General features: G+C 45.8%; 1 protein-coding gene across 5 annotated transcripts in view; it reads right to left on the reverse strand.

Moving 5' to 3' along the window:
• The window catches only part of VCPKMT (valosin containing protein lysine methyltransferase), a 44,740-nt gene that overhangs the window by 4,751 nt on the left and 27,758 nt on the right, over positions 1 to 12,231 (reverse strand). The gene's annotated exons all lie outside the window — the stretch shown is intronic.

Consider the following 12,231-nt stretch of genomic DNA (forward strand, 5'->3'; position numbering starts at 1 on the left):
AGGCTTTTGCCTGGAAGTAAAACATACGGTGCCGTTCATCTTTCATTGACAAAGCAAGTCACACAGCCATGCTCAACTTCAGTGGCTCAGAAAAATATAACCTACTATGTGGTCAGTAGAAGGAGAACAGAAATATTTGGTGACAAGCACTAATGATTTCCACAGCCCCCAAAGGGATATGCATTTGGAAATTAATTAAAGGCAGAAAGTTTTTCTGATATACACCCTAGTTTGTCCTAGTGGATTTTACCCCCAAACAAAAAATGCTCAGCTTTCTCACTTGTGATAAAACACTCAAAATTATACCAAGATTGGGAGTTCCACAATGACAGGGACAGTTTACCTGCCTTTACCTTTCCAATACAGAGCACCCGGTCGTGTCTGTACCAGGTGCAAAATCAAGATTTGCTGACCTGGTGGCTCTTGGGTGGGTCAGTCGGTTAAGTGTCCGACTCTTGGGTTCAGGTAATGGTCTTGCAGTGTGAGATCGAGCCCTGCATCAGGCTCTGTGCTCAGCATGGACTCTGCTCGAGATTCTCCCTCCCCCTCCTGCTCACTCTTTCTCTCAAATAAAAAAAAATTCTTAAAACAAAAAAAGATTTGCTGAAGAGGCATTGGAGGCAAGCAGGGTGAATTAGCAGGCATTCTCCTACAGAACTCATTGCTTAGCTTTGTTCTCCCTTCTACCAAATTCTGTCTTAGGACATTTCCGGGCAGTGCAGGGGAATGGGCCAGCGCTTTCCTAGCACCCTGGGTTATTACGGCTGTCCTAGGTGGCTAGTCTTCCTCAGCTGAGAGCCTGAGTTTGAACTTGCCCATGTCAGAAGCTCCAGAAGGGAGCCTCGGGATCATCCAATCCTGAAACATGCATCTTACAGGTGAGTAAACTGAACCTAAGAGAGAGCAATGACTTCTATTTGCTTGCAGAGTCTGCCTTGGCCTTAGCATTCTCCAAAATGCTTGTGGCTGAACGAACTTTGCAGTCTCTCATCCTGGACCCCAGGGAGTATTCCGTCTGCCATATTGTACTGAGCCATGCTACACGTGTGTTCGGCAAAACTAAAGAGGGAGAGAGGGAGAAAGAGAGAGAGAGAGGAGGTTGGGGGCTGGGGGAAGAGAGCACTATTTAAATAATACAGGTAATTCTGCCTACATTTCCACTCAGTGAATGGATATGAATCTGCTGTTCCCAGTAGGTCTTGGTTTCTGCCTTCTTCTCATTGTGTAAGAACTAGCCAGGCCTGGTGTAGCATAGCCCCTGGACACAGGCCAATCCTTCACTGGGGACTCCACTGAAAAGACCATATTCTGTTCCAACACTGGAGGGATAGCTGGACCCACTGGACTTACCGGGAAATGGTTTCATGATCTCCAACATGGCAACTTCTGAGCAGATTTCCAAAGGTCATTTGGACCATCCTAACTGCCTTTAGAACCTAAGCCTGAGTAAGATGAGCCTCTGCTAGAAAGAGCAGATGATAAGCCTCTGCTAGGGTGACTGCCAGTGCAGGGGACTGGCTGCCAAGAAAGGACCCGGTCAGAACAGGGCCGTGTGTTCAATAAGCCTTTGGTGAGCTCTTGCTGGAGCATCTTGCGGGCAAGGAAGCAGGAGGAGGGTGCAAACTTGAACAAACCTACACATCGCTGGACTATAAAAATCATTAAAATATTAAAGAATTTAAAGGTTTAATGACCCAGCAAAGCTGGAAAGTACTTTCAAATGCAGATCTGAGTCATTAAAAATGCATTTACATGCCACATTTACCTCCTGTGAAAACAGGGGCAAAACACATTTCAAGCAAGATTGCTGCAGCTCCCCAAAGAGGGTGGGCTAGAAAAGCTGAGAGTGACAGTGCTCAGGGAATGCCGAATAAGGTGCAAGTTCTCAGGTGCCCAGCCTCTCTCTCTGTAGGGGCTGGCGCCTCTGCCACCAATGAAGGCCACGCCAATTCACCACTCCAGAGACTTCCGAACTGTGCAAGATGCAGAAAGCATCTTTCTGAGTGAGATCCCGTCATAGAGAAAGATGCCAAAAAGAGTCTGGCTTGGCAGAAGCTTCGAGAGGTAAGGTGATAGGACAAACGTATAGGGCAAAAATCACCGAGGGAAGCAACTCATCACAGAGACCGAATAAGTCTCCTACCAATGCATGGTTTGTTTTTGTTTTTTCTTACCAGACCTTAGTTTCTATATTAATTTGCTAGGGCCACTGTAACAAAGTGCCAGAGAGTGGGTGGCTCAGACAACAGAAATATACTTCCTCACAGTTTTGGGAGCTGAAGTCTGAGATGAAGGTGCTGGCAGGCTTGGTTTCAAGGCCTCTGTCCTTGGCTTACAGGGGGCCACCTTCTCTGTGTCATCACATCACCCCCCACCCCTCTCTGGCCTGTCTGTATCCAAATTTCCTCCCCCCCCCTTTTTTTTTCCAAATTTCCTCTTCCTAGGAGACACCTATCATAATGGATTAGAGCCCACCCTAATGACTTCATTTTAACTTAATTACCCTTTAAAGACCCTATCTCCAAATTGGTCACACTGAGGTGCTGAGGGATTAGGATTACAACATATGGATTTGAGGGGGGACATAACAGTTACTAACTTATAATACACCCAAAGAAGACTGTGAGAGTTTTTGTTTTGTTTTAGAAAATGAAAAGTTCTTGATGTATGGAGTGGCTTCTCAGATGTTGACTTATGAAACTCCAACTCACAAGCACCCCTACTGGCATGGAAGTGAGGGGGCAAATGCCAAGGCTGTTAGCCACAAACCAGTTATGGGATCGAGATCATAGGCACATATGGACCTCGCACATACCTAGCCCTCCCAGCCTCAATCTCCTTATTTGTAAAACAAAGGAATTGAGCTGGAGAGTGTGACAAGCACTCCAAAGGCCTTGTGGAGATTTTCAGTGTGGCAGAGACAGGAAACCCAAAAACTAAACTTCCCAGATTTCTTTACAGCTAGAGTTCTGTTGATGAATTAGGTCACTCCAATAAGATGCACAGGTATGAAAGTGGGGAGACAGAAATCAAGTAGAGACTGCCTTTCTGTTGTTTCTCCTGTCAAGGCCTGCCCCATCACAAGAAAAGGAAGCAGGTGGTGGAGTTAGCATTCCAGTGTCTGTAACCAGGCCTAGGGCAGCAGCAGGAGAGTGCCTAGGAATCTTCCCCGAAGATACACTGGCAAAACATGAAAACCAGGCATTAGCATGTCTATCACTGCACTGCTATAGTATGGGACTGGCAACAACCCCAACATCCATCAGTGGAGAATTGGTTAAATCAGCTATGGTACATCCACACACACAATAGAATGTTCTGTGGCTCTATAAAGGAATAAAAAGAATATTTCCATAGGCTGCTATGGAGTAATCTTCAAGATATATAGACAAATGAAAAAAGCAAAGTGGAGAAAAAGACATAAAGTATGCTACCATTAAGAAAGGGGCGATAGGTATGCATATTTAGAAGAAATCTCAGAAGAATAAACAAAAAAAAAGAGGTAGCCCTAAAGATTTCTTTTTAATAGTAAAAAAGAAAAGGTAAAAGTAAAAATAGTGTGAGTAAGATTCCAAACTCTGGTAGTGAAACCAGAAACAAAGGGACAAGCGTGCAGGCCCCTGTTCTCCCCACTGGTTCAGACTAGAGAATGAGGAGGGAACAGATGGCCGAGGAGGCAGGGAAGGGAAATGAACATTTATTTACTCAGTGTCTGCCCTCTCCAGCACCTGGGCCAGGTGCTTCAAATACATCTTTTCCTTTAATCTTCTCTACTTTTGGTTGCAGGTAGGTAATTTTACTGTCCCCATTTTGTAAATAAGGAAAGGAGAACAAAGAGAAGTTGAACAACTTGATCAAATTCATAAAGCAAGTAGTGTTACCAAATAGGGCTTTGCGCCCAAGCCTTTGGGATCAGCGATAGCATCACTCTCTTGCTGGGTCCCCAGATGGAGTCTTTAGGCTGTAGCCACAGGGAGAGGACACCCCATTAGGACTCCAGTTTCTGTCTCCTTCCTTTACACACCCCTAGAGTGGGGTGCCAGGCCTAGCCAGGGCATCTCCCAGCTTCCCAAGCCATCCCCATCTGGCTCAGGGACAAGAGAGTGCCTCTAAGTCAATCTGATTGCATATTAAAATCACTGAGGAGCTTTCAAAAATACTCATGCTCAGGTCCTATCCCCAGAGACTCTGATTTAGTTGATATTGGGTTGCAGCCTAGACATGGGGTTTAAGGGAGTTTCCCAGGTAATCATAATGTGTGGCAAAGTTCGATAACCACTTGCCATTGGCACATGCAGTTGGGTTCAAGACCACTGGCATCAGCTGGGAGCATGTTAGAAATGAGAAACCTGGGACACCTGGGTGGCTCAGTGGTTGGGCATCTACCTTCGGCTCGGGTCATTATCCTGGAGTCCTAGGATTGAGTCCCGCATTGGGTTCCCTGCAGGGAGCCTGCTTCTCCCTCTGCCTATGTTTCTGCCTCTCTGTGTGTGTGTGTGTGTGTGTGTGTGTGTGTGTGTCTCATGAATAAGTAAATAAAAATCTTTAAAAGTTTTTGGAGAGGGCAGCCCAGGTGGCTCAATGGTTTAGCGTCGCCCTCAGCCCAGGGGTGATCCTAGAGACTGGGGATCGAGTCCCACGTCGGGCTTCCTACATGGAGCCTGCTTCTCCCTCTGCCTGTCTCTGCCTCTCTCTCTCTCTCTCTCTCTCTCTCTCTGTGTCTCTCATGAATAAATAAAATCTTAAAAAGAAAAAAAAAAAAAGAAATGAGAAATACTGGGCCCCACCCCAGACCTACTAAATCAGAAACTTGTGGGGAGGAAGGAGCTCAGGGAAGGAGGCAACGATCTCTATTTCCTTTTCTTTTCTTTTCATGATTCTATTTATTTGTTCATGAGAGACAGAGAGAGAGAGGCACAGGCAGAGGGAGAAGCAGGCTCCACGCTGGGAGCCCAATGTGGGACTCGATCCCAGGTCCCCAGGATCACTCCCTGGGCTGAAGGCGTCGCCAAACCGCTGAGCCACTCGGGCTGCCCAACGATCTCTATTTTCACTAGCGTTTCACGTGATTCTAACACCCTAAGGTTGAGGACCACTGCTCTAAGCAACAAGGTAGCGACAGACCATCGGGCGCTGTGGTTTATCAACTACCACACAACTGCTATGCTTATTTCAAAGTATGATAAATTTGATGGCCCCAGGCAATGAGATTGTCCAGGCCATTCCCCCAAGAGCAAAACTTTGAGACATGTAAGAATGTGTTTAAACGTCACTTGGAATCATCCGGAACTCACTGTAGCTTCTGAGAAGGGGAACGGCAATATCAAAATAAAATCTACCAAAAGCTGCCAAAGGGAGCGTTGACAGCCAAGAGAGAATAGTCCTCAAGGACAGATGGATCAAGGAGAGCAGCCGAGGTGAACCAAGAGATTGGCAATCTGTCGTACCAAGGCTTCCCAATTTGTGTGGTGTATTAATCTCTCACGGTTACTATAACAAATTACCACAAATTTAATGACCTAAAACAATAGGAATCTATTCTTTTGTCTGGAAGACAAAAGTCCAAAATCACGACATTAGCAGAGTTGGTTCCTTCTGGAAGGCCTGAAAGAGAATGTGTTCTATGCTTCTCTCCTGGCTTCTGGCAGTTGCTAACGACACTTAGAGTCCCTTAGCGTGCAGACACATTGCTCCAGATCTCTGCAGGGCTTCCCCTCTGTCTCAAATTTCTCTTTTTTCATAGGACCATCATTGGATATAGGGCCTACCATAAATCTAGGGTCGATTATTTCAAGATCCTTCACTTAATCACATCTGCAAAAATTCTATTTCTAAATAAGGCCACATTCACAGGTGTGAGGCAGGGCAGGAGGTGGTCATGGTGGTGTTAGGACTTGGACGTTACCTTTTTGAGGGCCACAATTCATCCACTACATGGAAGTGGATGAAGCAAATTTCACTTTCTTTAAGATTTTACTTATTTATTCATGAGAGACACAGAAAGAGAGAGGCAGAGACACAGGCAGAGGGAGAAGCAGGCTCCATGCAGGGAGCCCAATATGGGACTCCATCCCAGGATCACGCCCTGAGCCAAAGGCAGACACTCAACTGCTGAGCCACCCAGGCATCCCCAAATTTCACTTTCTTACAGCTACCCTCCCTGATGCTGATTCTGAGCAGAGGAGTTTCCTGAGGTAACTCAAGACAAACACGATGGGCCTGCCATACAGCACTAATTATTGTCTTCACAGAGTTCTACATTATACAAAATACTTTCATGTGTGCTCACTTAAGGCTTACTGCAAAGCTGGGATGTTTTTGTGTGATTGCATAGGAGGAAACTGAGGCATAGGGAGATTGAGTGACTCACCCAAGCTCCCAGAACTGACAAACTGTAGTCCTCCCACTCTGAATGCGCTGCCCCTTCTGTTGTGACCAGCAACTGTCAGAATCACGATTTAACCCCACTGTCTTCAAGAAAGTAGGGGGCATGGAGATCTCTTACCCAAGGCAGTGGTCTAATGAGACTCAGAATTGCACCAGCCAGTTTATCACCAGTGGTTCAGGGGGCTGGTCTGCTCAATTGCTCCTCAGTTTCCCCTGACTTTTCTCAACTCCAGTTCTACAAACAGAAAGAGCCTTGTTCATGCCAGGCTCTTGGCCTTTTGGGAGAAACTCAGCAATTGTGGATAGAATGATTTTGTTTGTTTCTGGCCCTAGCTCAGCAGGAACCTGTTTGATTGAATATGCACCTCCTCCTAGGGGTTTATCTAGGGGACCTCAGACACTCTGTCGTGTAATGATAGCAGACCAATGGGTTCTCACATCAGTCTCCTTACTCTTGTCAACTCAGAAATAGATGAAAGCCCGTAACCAAGCAGCCAGGACACTAGTGTGGGAGCCTAGTTCATGTGGTTTGGTCAGTGATGTGATGTCGGCTTCATCATTAGGGTCTTTATGCCTGAGCCCCAAGCCTCAAGTGAGCTTGCTCACCTCCACCATGGCTGCTGTTTCTCTCCCTTCTAGGAGTCCAGAGACCCATGTGGCTTGAGTAACCTTGGCCTCCCTGTTGGTGCCAGCTCTCAGCCCTTGGGTTTACAGCCACCAGTAGGACTAGCCCACGATCATTTCAAACTATCAAAAATCACCCCTGTCTTGCCCTTCTGAACTTTTTCAATCTGCTTAATGGCACCTGCTTTAATGTCTGGAAAACAGACATCATCGTCCAGCCCTCTCCTCCCCTTTCTTCTAAAGCAATCTCTGCCCAGGAGACGGGAGGCCGGGCACAGAGATCAGTAGATAAGGAAGGGAGCCAACATTTTTGAGCACCTCCCACTATGAGCCAGACCGTGCACCCTATGCTAACTCACTGAGCTCACTAATCCAGCCAGCTGGGGCCAGTACTTCTGTCCTAAGTTTACAGGTGAAAAAAGGCTCAGAACAATTCAGGGTCTCAAGGCCACGCCACTGTAAGGCAGAGACAGAATCCAGCCCGTGCTCTCTGGCTCTACTGCGATATTCGTCCTGACTTATTCCTCCTTTGCAGACTTCCGAGTGTGCTGTTCTCCGCCTGTGCTAGTGCTACCCTAGTCCAGCCTCTACCCACTCCTTCCTGACTTGCTGGACCAGCTGCCCAGCTCTTCTCTTCTCTGCACTGATTGTTTTCTGCTCTGATTGCCTGCTTTATACTTTTTTCTCCCCCCCCTTTTTTTAGAGCGAGGTGGGGTGAGGTGGGGCAGAGGGAGATGCAGAGAGAGAATCTGAAGCAGCTTCCATGCCCAGCGATTAGCCTGACTCAGGATTCCAACTCACTACCCTGAGATCATGACCCGAGCTGAAATTAAGAGTCAGACACTTAACCGTCTGAGCCTCCCAGGCACCCCCTATATTTCTTTTGTATCTCCCATATTGCCTGGCCACAGACTGGACATGGGTAGACAGCACATTTTGTTAACAGAATATGGGTGTGGCACAGCAGGAAATTTATTTTCTACTAAGTATGATTGTAGATTAGGTTAGCTGTCACCTGTAAGTATCTTGAGAGGATCACACCAGATCCGGACTAGGTTAGTAATGTGGTTGACTTATTACCATCCTTGGTCATGAAGGATGAGGGTGGAATTTACGCGGAAGTTCACAGCCAATCTACAAGGCTTACCCTGGCCGATAGCTTTCATCTCCTCCTCTGACAAGTCTGTAGCCAGCCTTGTTTCTCTACTGCTGTACAGCTACAAGTGAGGACAGAAAGTCCCAGGGCATCATGACCAACACACAGAATTCTCCAGACTAGGTGGGAGTTTGTGGAAGCCACACATCAAAGGAACTGCTGGATTCTTGGGAGACTTGAATGAACCTGACCTAGGAATGCACACTAAGATGTACATTTCAGAGGGAAAGGTGGATTTTATGGAGCTTTCATGTGCTTATCTGATGTAATCAGTAAGTGTACAAGCTTGAATCACGGATATTTCCTTTACCAACCCAGGTGAAGTCCAGAAGAGTTACGGAGTTGGGAGGTCCCAGTGAGATATGGCAAATATTCCATACAAGTCACCAGCTGCCAGACCTGAAAACCACATCCAATTTTTCTCCTTTGCCATGAAATTGTCACCGCCAGAGGTCGATCAGACTCCCACCCTCCCACTCACCAACTCAAAACATCTTGACTAAAGCACCTATTCCATTCCATATATTCATCATCGGACTTACCTGTTATACCACACAGCAAAGCTGCATTTCCTATGAGAATTGAGTCAGATAACAAGGGTGTTAAACTCAGTGTTGAAAATTTCTTCTCACTGAGAGTAAGCTGGTGCAGCCTCTTGCGGGACGATTTGGAAATATTAGAATTTAAAATACAAATATCCTCTGACCTAACAGTTCTACTTCCAGGAATTTTTTTTCCCCACAATAACAAAACCAAGGCAAAACAAAAACACATACAAGCATGGAAATAATAATTTCAGCATTATTTGTAAGAGGATGAAGATAGACAGTTATGTCCTTTAATATGGATGATGGTTAAATAAATTTGGATATATCCAAACAACGAAACTCTATGAAGTCTTGAGAAAGGAGGTGGTAAATTTTTATGTGATGATATTGCATATAGAATGTGCTACAGGATATGTTAAATGAAAAAAATAAAGGAGCAGAGGAGTGGGCACAGTGTGTGCAGCACGTTATTGCGGTATGCTCCCTTGCACATAAAAGGGGTATCAGAGGCACACCTGGGTGGCACAGGTGGTTAAGCATCTGAGTCTTGGTTTTGGCTCAGGTCGTGATCTCTGGTTCATTGGATCAAGTCCTGCGTTGGGCTCTGCTTAAGACTCTTTCTCCCTCTTCTGCCTCTCTCCCCTGTTCTCTCAAATAAATAGATAGAAAATAGATAGATACAAACATACATACATACATACAGAAATGTATCAGAGCATTTATTTATTGATTTAAACTAAAATACAGCATGGGCCTCTTCTCCATGTATTACTTGGAGATTTATTGTAGATTTCTGACAACTCATATAATTTAATTTGTCCTAAGAGCAATGATATCATCTCTGAATCAGACAGAAAGGGAAAAATGGCCTCTTTATAACCTTAGGGGGAAAAATGGGGTAGATTTGCTGCTACTGCACCCTTTCCTTGTTCTCACTGAAACACCCTGCTCCCTTTCAGCTGATATTGGTGGGTTCTTGGAGGCAGGTTGATGTTTAAAAAGTTGATCTTTAAAAAAAAAATCCAATACCGAATCCTGATACTGGCTCCTTATACCCTTTGTGGATGGAAGATCAGAGCTGGGTACTGATTTTCATCCAGCAGCATCCAGGGGTGAATACTGGAGATTATAAAAGACTCATCTATGTTTCTGGGGAATTTCCAGACCAACAGTATGGTAGGGGATGCTAGACTAAGGCATTAGGGACCATGAGATCCAGTTCCATACTCTTAACCTTGGAATAGTAATACAATGAAAAGTATATTTTAATAAGGAATGTCACAATAGTTCTAGTCTTTTACATTTGGAACCTGGGCTCTCTCAAGGTGCCAGAGCATAGTGGGTAAGAGCAAGACCCTGTAGCCAGATTCCAAGATTCAGTCCCAGTGATGCCATTTATTAGTTATTTGATTGTGAATGTTACTTTCTGGTTTTAGTTTTCTCATTTGTAAAATGGGATAATTCTGACACCTATCTCCTAAGACTCTCATGAAAATTAAACTTGTAAATATAAGTAAAACACATGCCAAGTACTCAATCCTTAGGAGCTAATCTGTTTCAGAAAAAGTCGTTATTTCTGCACTGTGAGCATTAAAAACTTCAAACCCCTTACTGCCTCTTCCCTCTCCAAGCTCCCAGAGGCCAGGAATTAAGATAACAGACATGATCTTCGTCTCCTAAGTTCAACAGAGCAGTTTTTCCTAAGCCACACTGTCTAGTGCAATATAAATTAGTGTAGACTATTCGTTTTATCTCAAAATCATGTCAAACTCAGACTTGCCTTTGTGCTTAATTATTAGTTCTTCTCTCAGGAGTTGAGAATGTAGCACTTTCATTCACTTACAAGAAGTTTAAGTGCCCACGGTGGTGGTGCTGGTGTGTGAAAGGACCCAGCGGAGCTCTGCTATTGGTGTGTGAGCAACCACCTTGGTGGTTTCTAGGCTACAAGGCTGGCAGTTTTGTCACTGTGTAGGCAGGATATGGGATTCCAGAGGAGATAGCTGTGAGATCCTGAGGAAGCCCTCACCTGTCTGCATCTGAGTCTCATCATCTCTAAAACAGAAGGACTGCATTAAACAGGCTAGTGGTTCTTTCCAGTCCAAAAGACTCTAAGTAGATAGGAACCCTGTCTCAGCTGTTTTTTTTTTTTTTTAAACTACACCAAAACACTCCCTGCTGACCCCAACATTGCCACCATGTACCTAAACACACTCTCACAGTGAAATAATAACAGCTTCCCTTTTCTGAGTGCTAAACGCCAAGTACTTCACATACATCACTGCGCTTAATGCTCACGATAGGCCTCTGGGGCAGCTGGTTCATTTTTCAGATACCCAGAGAGTCCAAGGTAAAGGCCAAAGTAGGAGCTGGGAGTCTGGCCCCTCCAGCCCTATCCTATTCTCTGTATATAGATCCAAGGGACTCCCAGGCCTTCCAAGGCAGCCACTGTGTGGTAAGGGTATTAGAACTGAGCAATGGGATTCCCTTGACATTTCAGGTATCAAGTGGCAGCATCATCCTTGGATTTCTACTTCCCCAATTTATTCTGTTTCAAGCTATACAGGTGTTAGGAAGCAGGGCCCAAGGGGTTCTCCTCCAGCCCTCCAGAACCCCCCACAGTGGACAGGGATTCTGTACATTTGATCCCAAACCTCCTCCCTGCACTGTTGCACTCAGGAGCAAGATGCAGCTGGGTTCCCCTCCTGTGGGCTCTCTACCTGCGTCAGACCTCAGGGCAGGGTGGGGCCCGAGCACCGGGAGGAGACCTCACTTTTTGTGTCTGGTTCAATGCACCTATTCCAGTCTGACTCTCCTGCAGCTGCACACTTTCAGAGCTTTTGTCTTCCATTCCTGCCTTAAGCACTTCAGTCTGCCAGCCAATCTCTCTCTCACATGCGCTCTCTCTCTCTCTCTCTCTCACACACACACACACACTCACATTCTCATTCATCCTCTCTTTGAAGACATTTCATAGCTGAAAATAAACATATCAAAATGAAGACTGTGCCCTGTGACAAGAAAGCATATACAAAAGAATTAAAAGCCAGAGTTCTTAAAGCCTCAGTCATTAAGGAATGTCTCTAGAACCATCCTTCTCTTTTACAGGGTGGAGAGCCGCAATAAATAGAACTCATCAGAGACTTAGACATACTCAGAATAAGAAATGCACACATTTATTATGAGCAGCTGCATTCAGCTGAGTTCCTGGAGGGATGTGGGAGAAGCCTGGCATTCATTCACTGCTCTGGAAAAGGCTGATGACAACAGCACCCAAAGGAGCAAGTTCCTGGCACTGTGGGTGGCACCCACTGGGCAGCAGTGTCCACACAGGTGGGGTCGGCCTCATGCTGGGGCTGGGCGCATTCGGCCTCCCCGCCCCCACCCCTAGACCACCAAGGGGCAAGCCACTAACCCTTACCCTCTTCTCAGGCCTCCAGTTCCTCAGGGGTGGGGTGGGCTGTAAGGGAGAGTTTCCTGAGCAGCTTCCCTAAACCCTCCGATGACACAGTCCATCGA

Source organism: Canis lupus, chromosome 8, assembly GCF_003254725.2.
Source record: "Canis lupus dingo isolate Sandy chromosome 8, ASM325472v2, whole genome shotgun sequence".
In the NCBI taxonomy this organism is placed as follows: Eukaryota; Metazoa; Chordata; class Mammalia; order Carnivora; family Canidae; genus Canis; species Canis lupus.